Source organism: Apostichopus japonicus, chromosome 18, assembly GCF_037975245.1.
Source record: "Apostichopus japonicus isolate 1M-3 chromosome 18, ASM3797524v1, whole genome shotgun sequence".
NCBI lineage: Eukaryota > Metazoa > Echinodermata > Holothuroidea > Aspidochirotida > Stichopodidae > Apostichopus > Apostichopus japonicus.
Genome location: NC_092578.1, coordinates 4,957,137 through 4,981,500, shown reverse-complemented (window position 1 = coordinate 4,981,500; position 24,364 = coordinate 4,957,137). Strand labels below are relative to the sequence as shown.

Genomic DNA, 24,364 nt, shown 5'->3' with positions numbered 1-24,364 from the left:
ACCTTTCGGGGTTTGGAAATTAGGTCGAACATCGTGGCAAAAAAAGAAACGAGTAGAGGAAGAAAAAAAATAGAATTACACGCAAATCTTCTGCATCGTTTAGCGGCCTTTGTAGGTGGCATTTCCCATTCAACATGAATATAAAAAAACACAGATCTAAAGTCAAAGTAGATTGAAAGGTGTCTCAACGTACTTCAACAGAAAAGTACACTTTAGCAATGAATGACAGGGCGGCTTTCCTGGTGTATCACCCTGAAGAATTCCTCAGGAGGAAGGGTATCCAGAAATGTGATTTTAGGCCTATCTAATATAAGGGTATAGTCTAGTAATTTACCTTCCTTGTATTATTGTAGCTCAAGCAAAAGGAAGTAAAATTAGCATATCGATATATATATATATATATATATATATATATATATATATATATATATATATATATATATATATATATATATATATATATATATACATATACATATACATATATATATATATATATATATATAAATATATATATATTATTGAATTGCAAAAATATACTATAGTTGATACATATTACTTAAAATACACTAAAACATAATGCAAATAAAATAAAAACAAATTAAGTTTTCATAATATCACATAGCTCTTTATTTCATAATACTGTTTCTGTTATTTACATGAATTTGAAAATTATGTACGAATAAGAGAGAGAAATATTTCACTGTTAAAAAATCCTTAACAAAATATTTGAAATAAAAAAAAAAGCAGCATAGTAAAAACGACGAATAATTTATTAAATTGAAAACAAATTTAATTTCATAATATAATATAATACTTTTTTCCGACCTCACAATCGAACTGTTTACCCCAATGGGAGGCGCAAACATATATTATTTCGTTAATGTCATATACATTACAACATTAGCAATATTATCCATTATACTTTATTATATAGGTGACAAATTTGAATATCTTACTCTGTATGGTGATTTGTTATGAATATTCAAAGATTAATTTGCCCTCATATATCAGTGAGGAATTGTGCATGCCCTGCAGTTTGGAAAGAAAAGCCCAAAGTTTAAAGTATAAAAACTCACTCTAAAAATTTGACCCAAATTCATGTATATAAGTAATCGATTAAATTATTGATTTTATCATATCAAAATTGATCAATATACACAAATTAAAGAACACCTTTTTTCCTTAAATTTACAGATATACAATTGATATACGAACATATACACATACACGTTCAGAATTCGACTTTTATATACGTACATACCAACCACATATTATAACTGTGGCTAATTTAGAAACTAACATACGACGCGGGATATGAATGAGCTATGTTTATTATTTCACGTAGGAGTATATGTTGCTGCTACCTAAATTAAAATTGGCGTTTAACATTGATGTTACCTACATTAGAATGGTGGTATATGTTGCTGCTACCGAAATTAGCATGGGCGTCCAGATGGTGCTACCTACATTAAAATGGGCGTTAGTACATGTTGCGGTTACCTATATTAGCATGGGAGTATATGTTGATGTTACCTATATTAGCACAAGAGTATATGTTGATGTTACCTACATTAGAATGGGCGTTTATGTTGCTGATATCTAAGATATGAATGGGCGTATAAGTTGAAACTACCTACGTTAGAATTGGCGTAAATGTAGCTGCTACCTTCTTTAAATGGGCGTATATGTTTATAGCTACATTGAAGTGAGCGTATATGTTTACGTTACCTACATTAGAATATATATATATATATATATATATATATATATATATATATATATATATATGTATATATATGTATATATATATATATATATATATATATAAATATATATATATGCATATATATATATATATATATATATATACATATATCTATATATATATATATATTGGTATACATATGTATACTGATATATAGACATTGGCCTATATCTATCAGTTTTGTGTGCAATATATATACGGTATGTTGCGTGCTTTGACATGACAAGACCGACCACCTTGAATTACTAGAAGCACGTAAACTGACCGCAATTATTTTATAAATGCTATAAATATATCTGACAAGTTTCGACATAAGTGACACACAAAAAACAGTCATCTTTCTTTCTTTTTTTTCTTTCTCTTTCACTTTCGAGAATTATTTCTTATTTTGATCTTAATTGTGTTCTTCTTCTTTTCAAATTTCAAACAATATCGCCTAACAAATGATATTGTGTTCATGTTCGTTTGAAATACTCAAGGTGCAAAAATTAATACTTTGTTTTTGGCGAACCGATTCGCAGTTTGCATTGTTTTCGCATTTAGATACATATAGTTATGAAAATTGTGACAAGATTTAGCGATTTTTTTTTTTTTTTTTTAAATGAAAATGATTTTTTCTTTAAAGGTTCTAGCGGTTTTGAGTACCTTGGTTAGTTAGAATAGCAACAAGAGATGTTATGTTTTTTTTTGGTTTGGTTATTTTGCATTATAGTCAAGTGACGAGCCTAATGTAATTAAACATGTAATGACAAAAAAAACCTGTAATAAATGTAGTCACAATTTTTTTCTCGAATACTTTGATTTTTTTTCTAAACTTAACATCGCCGGACCAGCCAGCTTTGCCCATGCATGCTATATACAGTGTTCAACACTGATAGCAATGAGTCACTTAACCCTTGCACTTAGTAAGGTGAGGGGGGGGGGGGGCTTCTAAATGTGAGATCTTAGCCTTTATTGGATAATGTAACTAAACTGGTGTGTACGATTTTGCTTATATGATAAAGATGTTCTAACCAATTTTCGGGATTCTGTGGTAAACATATTTTATGTTATATAAATTAAAAAAAATAACGGGTTCGTAAAATTATTCTTGCTACTTACAGAAAAATCGTTCACAAATTTTCAAGAACTGTAACAACAATGACTACCTTCTCATATGTCAATCAATATTCAATATTGACTCTTCATTACAATTAATAATTTGTAATTGGAATCCGCTTCGATTTCCCGCCAGAATACAAAAACAACTCAAGGTGAAACAAAGGTTCGTTGCCACAGAGGCCATGTTAATGACGTCACATCATCGAGCTGATAGACTTATTGCATCAGCCGCTCAATTTGACGTTCATTGTTTTTCCTCTCTTTTTTTTTGGTCTCTTCTTTCTTTCTTCTTCTTCTTCTTCTTTTTCTTGTTTGCTCGCTGGATTTCTTATCGCAGATTGTTTAGTTTCTCAGAATCGAGTCCCTGGAAGCCTGTTTATGGCCTGGAAGGAAACATTTCCATATACTCAGAGCCTCAATAAAGTTCCATAAATATTCGTCGCTTTCCATTCAGCATTGTGAAATTTGGTGAAATTTTCTGATCTTCAAAAATGAATGTTTTCATGTTCTTCTTGTTGTTGATGCTTTACTTACTTCTCTGCATACCAATTGGCAGTATTGTTTATTTATTTGGTTACTTTTCACTTTTTTATTATTATTATTATTATTTTTTGTAGTTTAGCATCTCTGACAAGAACAGGATGTAGGTTCTCTCATTTGAAAATATCTTCCCGATAAACTTCTTCGATCTTGTGTAACACAGTGATCGAGCCAAACGCTTGTCGTTCTTGTATCTGTCTCAAAACAACACCGGCATAACTGCAAGCAAGAATAAAAGAGAAATAAAAAATATGAAATATGAAATAAGAAATAAATATATAAATATATATGTGTATATATATAATTCAACTGTGATATCACTCAGAGGTAGGACGGGGTTAGGAAGGGGGATGGGGAGGGGCGAGGGGGAGGGAAGGCAAGCTCAGAATGGCAGTGGGACATAAAGCTTATGTTTGGAGTAACAGACCGTAAAATCTCCTCAAATCTCCCCATAAAAGAGAACTTCTGTTCGTTTTGCATGCACAAAATCCAGTGTGTCTATTTTGTTACAAATCTGTACCCCTTCTATTTTTTCTTTAACTTTTCCCAAAAAATAGGACACAATCTAATAACAGTTTTCTTAATTTCTCAACAAAAAGTCACTAGTCTGTTTATATATATATATATATATATATATATAAATGAAAATCGTAATGAGTTGGAAAATCAAGAACAGTGAAAAAACTTTCAGCCTCCACCGGGATTCGAACCACGGGCCTCCCGCTCTGTACGCGGACACCCTAACCACTAGGCTATGGACGCTGATTGTATGTCCAGAGGTTCGAAACCGGTAAGGAAGATCGTAATTCCACTGTAGGCGTTTGTCACCTATATCGAACAATACTAGTTCTGTTTTTGGTGACATACTTTATGTCTGTTCAAAGTATCTCTTTCGAGATCCGGCTTTAGGAATCACAAATGATTTTCGAGTTGAATAGCATCATGTTTGATCTCTAGAGTAGGGCAAAGTATGTCACCAAAAACAGAACTAGTATTGTTCGATATAGGTGACAAACGCCTACAGTGGAATTACGATCTTCCTTACCGGTTTCGAACCTCTGGACATACAATCAGCGTCCATAGCCTAGTGGTTAGGGTGTCCGCGTACAGAGCGGGAGGCCCGTGGTTCGAATCCCGGTGGAGGCTGAAAGTTTTTTCACTGTTCTTGATTTTCCAACTCATTACGATTTTCATTTATATTTTTACATATATATATATATATATATATATATATGTATATTCAGTTTTATTACTATGGCATAGTGCGAACACTCAACTGGTGACGAGATCAACTATATACAAGTTAAGCGATAATTAAACGGTGATATGTTGTGCTATGTCCATCATAATAGTGTAGACCCCAGTGTTGGCCCTATAAAGATACATAGAATTAACTAAAAGTACTTTCCAAGATATTTGACCTTCCAAATTATTTCCAGGATATTGGTATTATTCAGATACTGTTTTTTATTTTACTGTCTAGAATATTAAAGGTCAAATAATTCATAGCCCTTTTAAAGTTTATGATCATTATTGAACATTAAATTTAGTAAATACCAACATGATTTTTTAGGGAGACGAAATCATCCGGATTGAAAATCTAATCACGTTGTATTTGATTACGAACGCTGATCGACACACGCTGGTAATCTCCGTAGAAACATTTAAAGTATTGCAATGTACCCCCTTGTGATTGATAGATAATTGTATCCTGTAACTGTTCTAATGGTTAATAAATTGTCTGTCATATTTTATTTATTTGATATGTTGCACATTCGGCATTCCAAATAAATAAATAAAAAGTCACTGAAGTTTACTACGGTAGCCATTTTGACTCCACCATTCTTATCCAATATTTCTACTTGTTTTTATTTATTGTAATGTTGAAACATAGTGACTAAAGTATATGTGCTATGAATAGTGAAAGAAAAAATTGATGAAGCAAGAGTTCTTTGTTTTAGTACTAAAGCTTATAGTAGTAGGCTAAATATTTAAACTGTCTTTTACCTAAACGGTGTACAGTTATAATTACATTGACTACAAGTATTTTTTTTTTTTTTTTGCAGTGGGATTGTTTTAATTGTAAATTCTGGTTTGAATATATAATACACTGTATAATTATGTATTGCCTATTAACACATCCGTATTCCTCTTGTTAGTTAACTTTAACCATAACTGAAACATTTAACTGATTAATTTTCTTTAACAATTAAGACCGGGCATTTCTTAATTACGATAAGGGACACTTTTCGTGTGCTTTTATTGCCTTGCACAAAACCGGGTGAATGCACGTAGCCCCCCCCCCCCCTCCTCGTGACCCCTCGTACAACGCCCCTTTCATTATAACATAGCCCAGTTTTACTCATTGCAATACTACAATTTTACATACATGTAGATAAATATATATTTTGCGGCAGACGGTTATACGGTACAACTTAATTTAAAGTAAATTTGAATTTATTGTTGTTTTTGTTGTAAAAAGTCTTCATTAGCTGAAAAAGATGTAAGATATACAAGCATTTAAAAAAAAATGAAATAGACAAAATTCCTTTTATTTGATATTTTTCCCTCTCTTTGTGTGTGTGTGTGGTGCAAGATGCAAGTGAGGTTTGTTGATAAGGCAATAAAATGATAAAAGTTTTACCGCAAGGGATACATACTCGGGGTTATTTCTGGTTCCGACCGATACAACTGAGAAGAATATTATTAAATAGCCAAAGGGGTAAATGAGGATAAGCACGTAGGCGAGATGAGGTATTAAAATCTAAATTGTTGATAGTTGCGTTCCTTATGGTATACCACCCATGAGCGATACTACTTGTAATATTTAGTAATATTAAAATCATCTTCCTAAAATTGTTTAACCCCGCAGACAATTCCTTTGGGGGTTACGTTGTTAAGGCCCTTTTTTCTCCTTCTATTTGGTTCTATTTGAAGACTTCTTACAACAAACGGGTTTCTGTGCAACGCGGGAAATATCGTCAATACATGATACGAAAAATTTGTGTACATAATTGGTATCGAGATGTACACACTGTGTGGGTAGAAACGGAATTTCTATTCCTGTGTTCAAGAATATATAGCCTGACAAAGTCAAATGTGTTTCTGTTGAACGTCAGAATCGTTCAGCCTGTTTCCGATCAAATCACTAAAAAGGTGGTCTATTGTCCGTGAAAAACTGATTTAACAGAACAGTCGAATAAAACGAGATTTCTTTAAATATCGTATCCGCTGTTTTGTGGTCTATAGAGGGGGTGTTTTAAAATGCTCGGGCATAAATGTTCCACATTTTTTGGTGTCGTTATAAATGGAATGTGAACTGGTCATGTGTACTTTCGCGGTAGAGGCATACATTTGTACTTTTACAAGCCATGTTATTATTGACCGCGAAGACGTCTTCAACGGTATAGTTAATATATAGGTGAAGATGGAGACAGCTAAAGTGCTTAATAGAATATAACATGCACCTCTTGACCATTCAGTGTCCTGTGGATTTCATTGATATTGAAACAGGGGCGTGCGTAGGGTAGGGGTGGGGTGGGGTGTGGTTGGGGCACATGATTCCTCGTCTCCATCAAAATCGGCGGTAAACAAAAATTAATTAATCGGGAGATTTTTCAAAATTCTCAAGTATTTGTTAGCACAATCTTGCCTTTAGACCTATAACTAAAGACCTAATTTATCATTTAAAAGTTTCTTTAAAGCAGCTTTCCGAGTTGATTTTATGTCAAGTTTTCGATTCATTTCAGTATCATACTTAACTCCTTTTATGCATTTCAAATAATGAAAGAAATAAAAAAAGTACGAAGTTTATGTTTTTTTTTGTAAGTTAATATTGTCGACCAAACGTAATTGAGAAGGCTTCTTTAAGGGCAATTTAAATTATGGTTTAATATTGAATATATATGTATATATGTATTGTATATATGTATATGTGTATGTATATGTTTATGTATATATGTATATGTTTATGTATATATATATATATATACATACATATATACATATGATTTAATATATCATTTAAATGAATATGAAGATTTTTTTCCCTCACCCTCTGGAACCCTGACACGTACGTAACGCTTGGTATTGCTTTCGACCTGCAAGACCCCTCACAATATTGCGCCGTAATTCTGCCACGACAATGCACCGTTTGACCGAGGTCACTGTCATATTCCTCCATCCTGGCATTGATCTGTTTCGATAATAGTTCACACCGTTCCCTTTCGTTCCTGGAATGAACCAGTACCCCTTGGGCAGCACACACCAGAAGCAGTAGAAGGAAAGACATGGCATAAACACACCGAGGAACCTGCAAAGAGAGCAAAGATGTATAGATTAATTTAATATTATAAAAAACAGGCACATTTTGTAGGTAGAATCGTTCATTAAAGCATTCCCGCATCGGGCATAGGTCCGAATCCCGCGGTACAGTGTGTGATGTACCCTTGATTACGTCATCCGTCGTTCGGTGAACGGTGACAGCAACGCCCATTGTCGTATTATAGTCTTCTCTTTGAAGGATTTGTAGGTAAACATACGGATTAATTCATCTCACTTGTTATTCCTCAACAAGAACCAAAAGAGTTAATTATGGTACAGTGCTGCATATTCGAATACTATATACATTTGTGGTACGGTACATATTCAAAATAACTCTATTTTTTTGGGGGGGGGGGGGTATAATCAACGAAGACAGCTTTTTCAATTAGTCAAAACTCACCATATGAATTGAACCATGAGGGAAAACCAATCAACGAATAAACGAAATACTAAATTCGCAACAAAAAAAATCTCGCGTTTCACGTGTTCTCGTGTTTAACGACAATTTCAATAGTTATTTGATTTTACTGTATAATAGCTAAACCATTGGGAGTTCCAATGGCGAACAGTTACGAAGATTACATATTACAAAATATACATAGTGGAAAGTCGTTGTATTTAATTTACCTATAAAATGTTAAAGTGAAGCAGAACCTTTCCTATCTCGCCCGACTTGATCTGTGTGACTCTTGATCGAAAGTTCCCGCAAAATAACATAGTCACTTCTAAACTGGAGCGTAAGTTAACATCCTTCCATGCAATTCAGTCGTTACTTAGTGTAGCGTGACAAAATTGTGTCTAGAATGTTCGGAAGAAATTATAGTCCTGTGCCTTTCGACTATATTTAACCTTTTGAACAGAAATGCTAACCAGGTAAAAATTGAAATTTAAACGTGAATCAATATCAACAACTAAAGGCTGAAAAGCAAATACATACGTCGTTTAAGACCACGCAGACGACACGTGTAGTAGTGTACGGCTATTGATGCATATAAGAGCGATATGTTAGCGAAGGTCAAGAGTAAAGATTACGTCATATTGTGTACGTGTGTGTGTGTGTGTGTGTACGTGCATCTGTGCACTGCGTTTGGACAGTATAATCGAATTAATTTAAGTGTCAAGCATTCATCGAGCAAGTCAAAGAGAATTAATAAAACATTTCATGCTAAACCGAAGACCAAAAAAAGAAAGAAAAAAGGCGAACGCATGATTTAAAATATTCCTTGAAATCTACGAAAACATTTACACAAATTGTTTTAATTTGCGGAGACGATGGTTATTATAGGTTACCCTCACAATCCAGAATTGTCTATATTTTGCTGATGACCGTTAACCCCCCCCCCCACCCCCATAAAAAAAAATCTTATGACTCCCTTTTGGGACGATACTATTGTTGTTACATTGACACGAACTGGGAATAACCATTTTAAGCCTGCTATATTAATGGTTAGGCCTATTTTGAACGACTTCAGATAGAAGAGGAATAGTTCCCTAAGATTAGCCATTTTTTGTTCCCTGTAAGATGGTTTCACCTTTCACCTGTTCGTATACAGAACAGGAGTAGTTACAACAGGTGAACCATTTTGTAAGATAAGATGATTCACCTGTTCGTATATATGGAACAGGAATGTTTTAACCAGGTTGAACCATTTGCTACTCACTGTAAAAAAAAAACATTTTCTCACATATAGCCTACGAATAAAACAGGGATACTAGTTCCCCTCCAAATAAACCATTTCCTACTCGCGGCAAGAAGGGTATATGTTGTCATTTAGTGTAATATGACTGAGTATAGGCTTTTATATAGCTGAAAGAAATTTCACATAAATGGTGATGTTTTAGTGAGCAAAACTTCGGTCCAAATAACGAGAAACTGTCCTAGTAACTTAATGAATCATGCAGCACGAACCTAAAGTATTTTTAATACAGGGCTTTGAAGAGTAAATTTAAAAAGTTTGTAAATCATAACCTTGATCAAATTGAATGTATATAATATTTCTTTTATATTAATATCGGTTCTGCATTTTTTCTCTCTGATTACCCCTCCCCCCCCCCCTCCGAATGATATTTTGTATTAACTTCATTACAAATCTGTATAGTCTTCATTCAATCGTACGTAAATCTATATACTATACACACACAACGTGCATTTGTATAATAAGTCATTTTAATCCCAGACGATAGACCCAACATTTATATAGTTACAAACACGATACATCAAAAGCCAACACATGCAGTTTTTTCAAAGCTGAAAACACACAAAGAGATCACATCACTTCAAGTTCAGGTTGAAGGGATGTTAATTCCGGTTGAACAAGTTGTCTGTACTCAGCTGAATGTCACTTTCAGATATCGAGGTGCGCTGAAATCAATTATCTAGGCAGGGATAAACTCCTTGTCAAAACTTGTCAAAACGTTATAGTAGTAGGCTTGCATACCTGTGTATATTATGAGAGGATAATGCCACCCCCTCCCCCCAACTCCCTCTTTCTTCTATTTCTCATGAAAAATTGATTTACAAAATAAAGCATATACACAGAAAACGTTTGCAATAATACCCTATAACCCAAGCGAACCTTGTAATGCAGATTAACAATAACTCCATTGTTTTCACGATATACTCTCAAGTTTTGTTATTAATATTTTCACAAAGAAGAGAAATTCTAATTAAAAAATTACCGACAGCTGCTCTTCTAGTTTCAAGCAAGATACATTTGTTACTTTGTCTACGTGTGTAGTCGTATCGATCTACCTGTCAATCTTCGACCATTCGAGTCACAGGTATAGCGGGATTGAGGTCGACCAAAATTGTTTGATAAACTTCCCATCCAGGAAATAATAAAATAAAAAAAGAAATAATGTGTACACTTTTCAAACAAACTGTCATAACTGATACGATAATAGACAGAATGTCAAAGGTCAATAGTAGAATGTAATTGTATCAAACAAAAAATATGTATTTTATTAAACAAACTTTTCACCTTGAGCGTATATATAATTCCGGTGCCGTTTTACAGTAACAAGGTAACAGTGAAGGGTTTTGTGCAGGTATCTATGGGTACGGTGAAATACTTCTTGAGAAGCCGACCCCCCCCCCCACCCTTTGCAGGGTCGGTTAAATCTGATATGGTTAACTATTTGCCTTGGAATATGTTTCAAACATAATGAACCAATGAGTCACCATTCTATTATGAACTATATTCAGGCTATATGTATAGTTATTATGAACAAATTACGTTAATAAATTTTTTATTCCAAATACGAAAAACTTTAATCCGTTTCATAAAATGATCTTGAAAAATCTGGAATTTCTAAAAAAAAAATATTTAAAAAAATAAAACGTCATGGGAATCGTCGTGATGGAATTATAAAGCTTCCAACTTGATTGACAGAATGGACAGGTTGCCATGGCCACTTGATGATCATTAATACCGCCACTGCCACTGCCTTCAACCCCCCCCCCTCCACCCCCACCTCCACACACACACCCCGGCCCTACAATTCTTACCTCTATAACAAAAAATCCAAAACTTTTCCAAAGTACGGTACCTCATTCGAACACTTTTTAAATTTAAATTAATGGCCCGGTGAAGGGACATGATTTTCTTGATGAAGTTACACCATGAGTGATTATCAGTTGGCATTTTATCATGTTTTGGGATGTGTGGGTGGTGGGGGGGGATGGCTATAACTGTGACGTCTTTTAAAGGTTAGGAGTAGAAACAAACATCTACTCGGTCAAAGTTGAAACAACACTTCTCCGAAAGGCCGAAACAGACCTATTTTTAATTTTTTAATTTTTTTTTTTGACCTCGGCTGATGAACAAACCTGAATATTTGGAAATAAAGGGGCAATGTTCTGTAATTTGTCTTTCAATCAATCTACTTAGAGTAACTTCTCTATCGGACAAAAATTGTCTCCCTGACTATCCTGGGTCCAATAACAGTTTCTTAGAAAGCCTACCATACTCCACGTGAATCTTATTTCATAGTTTATTGTAGTTTCATTGAGGCATGAACTTGATGAAAACCTCGAATGGTTGAACCCTACTATTTATATCTGTCCCCTTTTTTTCTATCTGCTTTTTTTTGAGTGCAATTTATAGTATCAGAAAATAGAACCAAGCTTTGAAGTGACCGATAGGGTTATATGACACAGAGTATAACGTGAGGTAAATACTCTTGACCCTTGCGTCAAGCTGAGGTCAGTGTAGGGGATGGTGGACATTCAGACTTAGAGGTAGAGGGAAGGGTAACATACATACATACACACCTACACCTACACCTACACATATACATATATATATATATATATATATATATATATATATATTTATATATATATATATATATATATATATATATATATTTATATATATATATATATATATATATATATATATATATATATATATATATATATATATATATATATGGCATGTAGCATGTCATTATTCAGTGACCAAAGTACTCATTTTACTCCGGTTTCGGCATTCAGACTTAGAGGTAGAGGGAAGGGTAACATACATACATACACACCTACACCTACACCTACACCTACACATATACATATATATATATATATATATATATATATATATATATATATATATATATATATATATATATATATATATATATATATATATATATTTATATATATATATATATATATATATATATATATATTATATATATATATATATATATATATATATATATATATATATATATATATATATATATATATATATATATATATATATATATATATATATATATATATATATATATATGGCATGTAGCATGTCATTATTCAGTGACCAAAGTACTCATTTTACTCCGGTTTTGGGGTACATACGCTAACAACTTGTCACTGAAAACCTCAATGACTCAATATATTAACCGTGCGAGATTTGTAGATGTTGGCATACTTCCAATAAACAAGACGATGGTTTATTTTTAGTATCGTCTTGACCGGAGTTTGTGACTAAATATATAGTCACGTGACTGGGATTGATTTTATTTTTAGACGTATCGCCAGATTCTTTGAATCAAAAGTGATGAAATGCGAGAACAATCTTTCTATACAATGCTAAACTACAAAGTGGTAAACTAAAAATTGCGGCGAATTTTTTTTTCTCTTAACAAAAGCCGTACGTATCGTGTCGTTAGCTGGGGTCCAAATATATAATACTATTAAAATATGAATAAGTTTAAATTCAAAAATGTTTAGGTAACAAACAAATTATTTTAAAATAAATAGTTTGCATGAATGCTCGGTACCAGTCCTGTAAGTCCTAAGTACGAAGATTGTTGAGAAACTTTTTAATGACAAAGCCGATACGACTTTACATATTTCTTTTAAGAGTCGCAGATAGATAAAGATTTCACATAATTACATAGTTACATATAACGATGTTACAAACTTGTTGCTAAAAATTACCATTAACGATAATTATACGCATGTTATAATGAATTATTCTCCAATTAACAAAGAGAAGGGGAAAAAGTAAAGGTAGTAAAAGAGGGTTGTCAGAGCCAATGTACAACGGGCCAGTTTATATTCAAAGGTGTACACCGACTACGCTTATTATAATATGCTGCAGAGATACGAGTTGTAGTGTATCCGAATACCATACTTGTATTCTATTGAATAACTTGTAGGTACTCATACACGCCAGCCATGGATTTGAGTACTGGTAGTGGTACTCACGAACAAGATGATATATACACCCGCTGATAGATTTGTATACACGTACTAACGGTACTCTAGGGGGCGGCATTTTGTAAACTCGAGAGATACCATTTATAAACTTGACTCTCGCAATGAAGTAAGCGGTGCGACATGCATTGTTATAGTGTATCAATCCGAGACCGCTTTGGTTTGACCCCCCACCCCCACCCTTCCCATCCCTCTCACCTCCCCACGACACAATAAAGATTTCATCATGCACGCAGGGCACTACTTGATCACACATTTTGACAGCAAACTTTATTTGAACCACGCAACTGCTAACGACTTTTCCTTTGTAAACTATAAAAGCTGTATAAAGTCTATACAAACTAAAAATGGAAGATGGCAGAAATTGATGAGCAGAAATTTCAGCCTTGGAGCTCATCTCTAAACATTAAATAGTGAAATTAGATATTCCACCTTTCAGTTTTGTGTAATCGCTTAATCAGCCATTACGGTACAGTGAAAGAAAAATAAAAGAATTGAACAATATTTACAAAGAGAAAAGGAAACAAGGGGCTATGATTAGGGATTTTCCCAATCCTTTCGCAAGCTGTCACTTATGCAATTACCGCGAGGGGAAAAACATTAATATAGAAAAAGTAAGTGGCGCAAATTATACGCAAAGTAATTTGTTAGTGCAAGACTATAGAATAGAAACAAGCATGGACGTCCTTCGTAAGAGCTTTTTTTCCTTGTTAACATTTTTTTTCTTTTGGTGAGGGGGGGGGGGCGGCGTTGATCATCTTAAGGACGCTTGCCACTAATTAAAGAAATAAAATGATATCTTAAAATCAAATTACGTATACCTTGCCTTGAACTCTCTCTTTGGACTAGTATGAATTCTTACTACACGTCTCGTGCAATAGGCAACGGTTTCTTCATGATTCTTGTATTCCAGTATGACTTTGGGGAGGGAGAGGGGGAGGGGAAGGCGGTCCGGGCACATTTACAAGCCCTGAGCGTGTTAAGGCCTACCCTTGAACAAAATGAATCATGACATTTGTTTTGGAATGGACTTCCTTGAGCAACTGAGGGAAAATGACATTTTTTCGAGCCCGACACCGAGGACGGATACCAGAGGTTTCTATACAACTCAATTGGTTATATTCCTACCCTACAAGACCCCTTCTCTCAAACCTGCGGGGCACTCTGTTTTAGGGGGAGGGGCGAAGGAAGCTGGGGTTGGTAATTTTGATAAAATATCGCTGATCATTAATCGATATTTATTAATATCTGCAATGGGGGGGGGGGGTGAGTAGGGGTGATGTACACCCCACCCCACCGCCCCAAGGCAGATTTTTGCATTTCGTCGAGCATTTTAACAAACTACTGACCGAGAAGGCTATTACATAAAATAAGATTGTAATTATTCAAATTAATTCCTATAAAATGTCTTCACTAGAGGAATGGAGACTACTGAGCAATTCAGTAATGTTAGTCATGTTATTACAGTAATTTAATGCCATGTTACTCTTTAACAATAATTATACCACATAATATTATTTTATTTGCATTAATCACATGTACAAAAAGGAAAATTGGAAAATTTCAAAAATTTGTGACTTTTACCTTTACCTAAGGCTAATGGACTCATATTTAGTATGATTTTTTGTTGGGGGGTAGGGGCAGGGGTGGGGCTTACAATTTATTTCAATTCTAATCAGAGATGTATATGTGGCAACAGCATACTCTTGATCAGAACTTGATTTTATGGTAATCCTTTGTTACGATTAATGTGTCACTCTCGTCAGCTATTTAAAGGTCAAATTGGACAACAACCTATTGCGTAATCAGACCATACAAAATGGCACACGATACCATTTCACTCTATTACTGATCTGTTCGGGCGAGATGGATTGGAGGAGAGTTGAAGCTAAGCGCGCGTGGTGTTTCTTGTGTGCTCTTACAGATTTTACGAAAGGTTCGACAAATTCAAACTGCTGCCTAAGATTCCAGGCAACTGGATGGAAATAGGGGGCCGACCCATTTTGTCAACAACGTATATTCCAATATATTCCTCCGGCCACCCCACCCCCTCCCACCCCCATAGTATGTACCCCCACCCGAAGGGAATACAAACGATGAACAAAGTAAGAAGAGCTATTTCAATTCTGTCTGCAGGTTCTACAATAACTATTTCAAGCCATCGAGCATTTCTATGTCTAGTGGTCGTTCTGTTTGTCTGACTGTCTTTCTGTCTGTCCATCCGCCCACGCCCCCTACCCCCCTCCCCCCACTCCCACACACCACTCTCTCCACCTCTCTCGCTTTCTTACTCTCTTACTCTATTTGTGTTAATACATTACTGTATTAAACCAGAATGATATCATGTATGGTGCTGTCCCTATACATTGCATGCCCAATAATATCACTGGTATATATAGACACCACACGATTGTTACACATAATAAATGTATAATATCTCGACTTATTCAATTAACATTTTCAATTAAACAGACATTGCTGCTGCTATACAACAATGTAACTCCACATGAAATGAACTTATAGTTAGTATACAGGTCAAAATAAAAAAAATTTAAACTAATGAAGACGTCTCTGCATTGCAATCAGATTAATAATTACAAGCGCAAAACCGGTAAAGCGGTCACTTACCTGTTTGTTAACGGACGGCGAAGGTAGCAGTTTTAATTGGTCTGTATATATTGTATCAGACGACTTTGCTTCTATCCTTCCTCCTTGTTTCACAGGTAAATGATGGTACAAACTTTAACACAGGGTATAACATGTGTGCAACAGTGCACAAGCACATTGTTTCCAGCTGTAATGTGGATTACAATAGGCCTCAAGGTCTAGAAGCTACTTGGTTTTTTTTTTTTTTGTTTAATACGTCGTTAGGCAGTTCTAGGCTGAACCACACGAATATGAGTCAATTTTGGTCTGCGATATGAACTGGATTTCAACGAAACAAAAATCTATCCAACTGCACTTTTTTTACTTATGAATAGAGATATTGGTTCACCCGCTCTTGTGGCTTACACAGCGCTTTCACACCTCGGTAAACCGCCGAGCGGTCCAAAAAGGGGGAATTATGACAGGGTTGAATGAATGTGACCGATCTGTAGAACACATATATGCTAGAGGACAATAAGTTAGATTAATCTCCAAAAACGTCCCGCGAGTCAAGTGCGCGTCGCAAGTCGGCTGAGGAAATATTTTGCCTTGTAAAGAAAAACAAAAGGAGATCTAACTTTCTAATTATGTTGATGGAATAGACTACCAGATATAACATGCTAGGGTCCTTACGGTGACGTCGCGATGGGCGGGGCGTGGTGGAGAAAATGTTACTGAGAACGGGAGTTTGGTAGGAAGAGATAGAAGACATACCCGCTGGTCAACGCAATTTTCTAAGTCTGTTCAAGACTTTTGTGTGACTCGTGTGACTTCTTTTTTATTTTATTTGTTGTTTTTGTTTTGTTGTTGTTTATGTTGTGTTTTATTATTGTTTATGTTGTTGCTGTTTATGTTGTGTTTATGTTGTTGTTTTTATTGTTGTTTAAGATGTTGTTTATGTTGCTGTTTATGTTGTTGTTTATGTGTTTGCTTATGTTGTTGTTTATGTTGTGGTTTATATTGTTGTTTATGTGGTTGTTTCTGTTGTTTTTTATGTTGTTTGTGTTGTTTATGTTGTTGGTGGTTATGTTGTTGCTGTTAATGTTGTTGTTTATGCTGTTGTTTATGTAGTTGGTTTCTTGTTGTTTATGTTGTTGTTTTTATGTTTATATTTTTTAATGTTGTTCATGTTGTTGTTTTGTTGTTGTTTATATTATTGTTTATGTTGTTGTTTTCATTGCAGCTTTGTGGCTTTAATTGCAAGAAGCGATAAGTCAGAGGATAAAATCAGACGACCAATTAAAGCTTTATAGGTTAACCAGGGGAATTTGTTTCAAATATATATTCTCAAATGGCTTGATTGACCATTGCGCGTTTGCACCTGGTATACTCAGGTATAGGCAATACTTAGGCGAATAAACGAGGGCGCCACACATTGTTATGTGTTCGAGTGGAAAATCACCTCGGGTAATCAATGTGTGGTTTGTACAAGAAACATTATGCATTGTACATAAAACTATTGTTTGTTGCCAGGTCTGGCGAGTGCGAGGGGGTGGGGGGTCAGGGGGCATAGCCCAGAGGCTTTGGGTGACCTATGGAACCCATGAAAATATGGGGGATGAAGAGAAGTGTATGTTTTAGGAACAATTAAGACTTCAAAGGGATGCCCGGTGACCTAATTGTCCTAGTTTGCCAGACCTGGCGTCCCAACGCTCATTTTTGCCACTGATTGCAATCCAGCGTTTTATTGAAGCGCAAACACGAAATTCGGAATACGTACAAGTCATAATCAGTGACGTCACGGAAATCGCTGAATATTCATGAGACTTACTATTTGATGGATTGTTTTTTTCTTTTGATTTGAATGTCGATATGTTTTTTGTATTTTTCTTTTCATTTAATGATATACGGTATGTGCCGAAACGAAAACTATGGTAAGTCTTTGCTTATCAGAGCCTACCTCCATCACACCCACCTCAACCAATCCTTCACAAGTTGTCTAGATCTGAAATGTATCATAACAAATATATTTTTTATCTTTCTCCACAAAAAAAAACGCCGAGCCGAAGGATTGTAGATACCAGTGACTCAGGTAAATTGTTATCGTTCGTGATTCACACAGACGATGCGTTAAATTACTCACGAGTTCTTTCGGAGTTCACGATTTCCTCTATATACAGAAAAAAAATAGGAAATTCAATTATTCCAGGAGTCATCTTGTGAAATACCGATAGAATTTTACAGTAGTCATGTCTGATTTAAATTCCACTTCTCCATGAAAGACTCAAACAAGAAAAAAACAAAAAAAGAAAGAAAAATCCAGAAGGCCGAAAAAGATAAATTCAATTATACCGAAAACATCTGTGAGAGATACTCATGTGGATTCCTGAGTCACAATCAAACCTTAAAATGAGAAAATTGGGAAAATAAAGCAGAATGTAGCTTTATACCTTTTTTCCGTCGTTTTTCTGACGGAATTGTCAAAATAAATCTAATAATTCATGAACATTTTTTCAGCCCAAAAAATCATTGAGTTTAAAAAAAAAAAAAAAATTATCGCCAGGTATATCAGATTTGTAATATGAGTACTAACAACATGGATGAGAGTACCTGTATAAAATTCAAAAATTCATTGAGTACAACGTTCTAAGCTCGAGTACACGTGTACTTAATTTTGCACTAGGATCTATATACAAGATTTCCAGATTGTACCTTTATTTCGCTTGCCACTACAAATACCATATAAAACCGAGTGGCAGTACATACAACCATGCCAAAGTATAACAGGTATAAATACGGATTTAAAAAAAAAGCGCATAAGAATTAACTACACATTATACTGTTTGAATTTTTTTGTTTCGTTTCGTACACAAAAAAAAAATTCTCTTCTGTTACTCTCACTCTCCCCTTTTCCGAATATGACGGTTTTCTTTCTTTACAAATATTACATACTAGACAGATTCCACCCCAAATCAACAGATTCCAATATAAAGAGAAAGGGGTTATACTTTGTGTATTTAGAAATCAGGTTGGATCTTCTTTTTTTTCAATTGACATTCAGTACTAATTAGCGGAATCTAATAATAATAATCTAATAAGCGAAAGGTAGTACAAACATCAGTAACGATGCAGAGAATAAAGCAAAAACCACAGAAGTAGACAACCGATGTCATAGAAGAATAAAAAACTTACTGACGTTTAGTCTTGTTGGATATAAAGTGATTTGTGAAAAGTTTGTCGCAAAGTCGAAAACAGCTGATCATTATGTCTGAATAAGTCAAACAATTTTTAAAGGAGCTGCTTTAAAAGTTACTCAAACTTTCTTGACACGAAAATTATGCTAGGGGAAGAGGTGACCCTGCCCCCCCCCCACCCCACCTCCTTCCGTCCCTCTCTCTAAAGCTCTTTCTTCCTCTCTTTTTCATTTTTTGGCTTTTTTAGTTTTCACTTCTGTGTCTATTCCGTAATAAAACTTGATTCTGTGAATTTACCCTAATTGTTCTTGGATTTAAAGTATACCAACAAGTAATTTCCTCTCATCCATAGAGAGTAACTACCATATTTCGCAAGGTCAACATTTTTTGGCGTAATATCAAGTTTTCCTGACGTAATTTCCTGAAATAAAAGGTGCAGTGACTAATTTTAGACGCTTTGGATTCTTATAGATGACATTAGAAATTCATGCATAATTTCTTCACTCTTTTCATTTTTTAGTTCACATCCAATTAATTACAATTCTAGTTTTTTTATCCATGTTTTTTTTCTGCATTTGAATAAATACATTATTTGTGTTCTATTTTTGGGTATTCATAATCATTTTCTCATTGAATTGATAAATAACTAAATCATTTGGTGTTAACGAAGAAAACGAACACATACCACGAACAATTAGGCTCCGTGATTAAACCACACGAACCGATTTCTTAAATAAAATAGCGGTAATTATTTCCATATAAATGATTATTCATGCATGATCTATTGTTTAAACAAATTCCATTTTAACAGAACGGTTGGTCTCATGGAGTTATTTGCCGGAAATAAATCTATTTTTGTCCCTTTTTCTTTAGTTTCTCTCATACTTTAGGAGACCCACAGAAAGAATGGAAACAATATAAACACGACAATAGGAATACTAAGATGTTAAGCGTAATGAGCCAATTAAATATTGTGTACGTTACATATAATACTGACGTCACTCCCCTAAGTCCCAAGGTTGTGTAGGGGAAGGATAAGGGGAGATGAAGAGGTAAGGGTAAGGGGAGGTGGAGGAGGAAGGTAGGGGACGGGGTAGGGAAATGGGAAGGGTGACGATTGACGCAACCAAACGGTGAAACAAATTTAACGACAACTCTAGAAATTAAAATTCTTCGCTTTGCTCAGAGGCAACATTTTTTGAATTTTTTTCTGTATCTTCTACGCCAGTAGTCATAAAGGCCACGCCCTCTATTTGTAAAAAAAAAACACAATTATATATCGCCATAAAATATGTTGATTTTTTTTCCCTTATTTAATCACAATTGAAAATAACCGCTATGGCTGAAATTAACCGCTATGGCTGAAAATTGATTGATTGTACCAAATGCGTTCGGCAACAGTGCATAGCAGGAGTGCTAAAGTAATTGTCTACGAGGGACATTTAAAACATGACTGAAGCAAAGGGCGTAGAGAGAGAGACAAACTCTCGCTTTATTTATATATTGAACAATGGCCAGTGTCGGTTGGTAGGTGACTGAAGCCCCAAGACACCCAGGGCCCGCATACCTGATTAAATCGAATAAAAACTGTGGCCAGATTTCTTTTCTTGTCTTTTTGTGGGGGACCGGACTTTTGAAAATCTTTCGCGGGCGACATTGGCCCGTGGGTCATGGAAGCCCTGGTTAAATAGGGACACATTGAACGCTGATGCCACTAATGCTACTGATCTCTGAATATATTATTATACAAATACTGCTTGATATGCCTAAATGACCTAAAATTCTCTTTCAGTAATTCTTTGACAATTTTTCGGTTATTTATTCTACGGTAAATTTATAATTTTGTGACAATTTTCATATTCACCAATTTTTATGGTCACATTACTTATCGACCGAGGAAGTCTTCAGTGAATTTCTTTGCGATTGGAGTCATCATCATCATCATCATCATCATCATCATCATCATCATCATCATCATCATCATCATCATCATCATCATCATCATCATCATCATCATCATCATCATCATCATCATCATCATCATCATCATCATCATCATCATCATCATCATCATCATCATCATCATCATCATCATCATCATCATCATCATCATCATCATCATCATCATCATCATCATCATCATCATCATCATCATCATCATCATCATCATCATCATCATCATCATCATCATCATCATCGTCATCATCGTCATCATCGTCATCATCGTCATCATCGTCATCATCGTCATCATCGTCATCATCGTCATCATCGTCATCATCGTCATCATCGTCATCACCACCATCACCACCACCACCACCACCACCATCATCATCACCACCACCACCACCACCATCATCATCATCATCATCATCATCATCATCATCATCATCATCATCATCATCATCATCATCATCATCACCACCACTATCATCATCGGAAAGGTGAGAATGAGAATAACAGATGATAAATCAAAACAAATTTGTGTACGAATGTTCAAATTCTAGCCGTGTGTACGGAGTTTAGGGATTGTGGTACCATGTTGAGGGCGCACTGCAACAACATATGTCTGATGGGAGTCTCCTTTACCAGTCGACCGACAAAGAAAACTTATGATTTATGTTTTACTGTTATATTTTTCTTCCTGGAAGCAGTCAGCAAACAAAAGGTTATTTGTTGTTGACTCCTGATACTTCTAAAAGTGCTTTCCATGTTTAGCAATGTTTTACTCCTCATGTACCGAGAGGAGATTTAAGATAATTTCCGTAATTAATCAAACAAGTTAATTTTAACAAAAATGTATTCCGTTATCCTCTTTTCTCTTATTGATGTTGCAGTTTTTACTTTTGTTACATTTATTTTTTGTCTTTGTTGTTCTTTGTTTTCACCTGTTGAACGTTTCCATTCTGACAGAGTTGTCGCTGACACCATTCGTTGATCCTTGTTGATGTTGTTGCTACGGCATATTACGTTGTTGTTGTTGATATTTCTCTCATTGTTGTTCCAGTTATTAATTATTGCTTCTATTATTCTTTCTGTAATTTACTCATTTTTCATTTAGTTTTTTTTTTGGCATGAGATTGTTGTCGTTGACACCATTTACTTATCATATTTCTTGTTCTTGCTTTAGTCGTTGTTTATGTTGAGTGTTGTTGACGATGAGTGTTATTGATGTTTATGTTGAATGTTGTTGTTAGTCCTGATTCTGATGTATTTTATACTTTTTATCTGATTCCCGGTTTATAACAATGACGATTATTTTAAATGTCAAACTAATGACAATAGTATACATATAAAATAATGTCGCCTGACCTGGAAATATATCATCGTAGTTAAAAAAAAAAAAATTACCACAGATTGTAACCCAAAATAACCTTTGTTTTTCCTATGAGGAGATCCAAGATAGAGCTCAAACATCACAACAGAAATTACACAAATATGGAATCATTTGTCGTTGCATTAGTATAATCAAAGCACATTGAACGTATTTTTCTTGATCAACACAGAAGACTGAGTTTGTCATTTTACTTGTCTCTGCAAAAATGCTTTTAGTAATTGTATAGATAAAGATCTTCTTCCCTTATCCTAAATATCTAAATGGAGGTCCCCCCCCCTCCCAAATCGCTTCCTAATCGTTCATCAAAATAGGTCTACCATGTAATCTTTCAGTTCATTAATATTCAGAGAATCTTTACTGACTCAAAATGCCAATGAACTTATCATTTCCTTCTCTGATTTTAAGCCAGCTTCCCTGATCACTTATTAAGTCTTGTTTGCTTGCTTCTCGCACGTTATATAACGTAACCAACAACACATGAAATTATTCTCCTTGGTATTATGTACATCAACACCCCCCTCCCCACTCCCCCCCCCCCACATCGCTGCGGTATTCCAATTATCATACACAGTATAGTAACCTATATGTCTATATCGAGCCTCACACTATTTTAGTCATTGAACTATATAACTGAAGACTTGGGCATTTAGTAATTCCGTTTCGCCTTATTGCATTTACCAAAAGAAACGAGAAATCTTTACTGCTGTATGTATACAGCAAAACTGGCATTTGATTTAAGCAGCATTCTAATTTGTCTCCAGATCAATTCAAATTATTTACTTTATTTTCTCCAAAATAATATCTGAAATGTCAACGATTATAGAACGATAAAACTTAACGGTCAGGGCATGTCGTCCGAATGCACATGAATTAACGCTCATATATACTTTTGCAAGAACCTTCGGTTTTTCATGCAATACAAACAAATAAAAAAATAAAGAATTAAACCACGTCACTTTAAATTAATAACTAAATTCTTCGTTTTAGAAATTTCTTATGGTGTGTAGTATTATAAAAAATTAATGCAGCATTCATAAGATATTTATAAATATTATAATTTATATATATTATAATATTTTAGATATACCTATGGTTGTCAGTATAATATTAGTCTGTATATGATCTTTGTTAATAATTAAACCTATAGAATCTCTACCATAATTTCTACCTAACACACTATATGTATAAATAGACTTATCCTATACCGTACATATAACTCATCGTAAAGCCATTTATCAACCTTTAATACATAAGTCTTTTGTATATATTCAAGTTTCCATATCAAATGATTTTAAATGAAAAGATAAACAAAACAAGTAAGGACTTACCATGGTTGGACGAAATGCTTGATTCTTCCTTGTCGCATTCAAAAGAGATAAATATTAAAACCTGGTCTTAATATAACTTTATCTGTATATACGGCCGTTGTTAACTCTGTGCTGTTTCGTACAATTTCTCAGACGAAATCACAGCTTCCAAATCCATATCCGAGCTTCACACTTTTTGAGGATAATCTGATTAGACTGTATGCACCTTTTCCTTCTTTCTTTCGTTTCTCGCTTTTTTTTCTTTCGTTTTCCAGAGAAAAGAAATTGATCCCGAGTCTGTAAATAGTTATACACTGAGCCCCACAATATATGATGAAGATAAACAGGTAAGTTTATCGCATTTAAATCTGGGCAGTTTAAAAATAACTATATAGATGTACGTTATTCTTCGCGATACATGTTAACCAAATTTGCCAAGACATATACACATAGCGTGAAAGAGGAGGCACTTCTTGTCTACTTTAG

The 24,364-nt window shown here is 34.5% G+C and overlaps 1 protein-coding gene across 6 annotated transcripts in view; it reads right to left on the bottom strand.

The window, feature by feature from the left end:
* The window catches only part of LOC139958853 (transient-receptor-potential-like protein), a 56,921-nt gene that overhangs the window by 10,561 nt on the left and 21,996 nt on the right, over positions 1-24,364 (bottom strand). For 2 of the 6 annotated variants that reach the window (XM_071956243.1, XM_071956238.1), the window contains exons 17-18: positions 23,900-24,175; positions 7,583-7,721 (exon numbers count right to left, since the gene is read on the bottom strand). The exons of the other annotated variants lie outside the window; for them this stretch is intronic. The gene's annotated coding sequence lies outside the window, so the exon portion shown is untranslated. Of the gene's footprint in view, positions 1-7,582; positions 7,722-23,899; positions 24,176-24,364 lie in introns of those variants that run through there. 6 annotated transcript variants of the gene reach the window in all.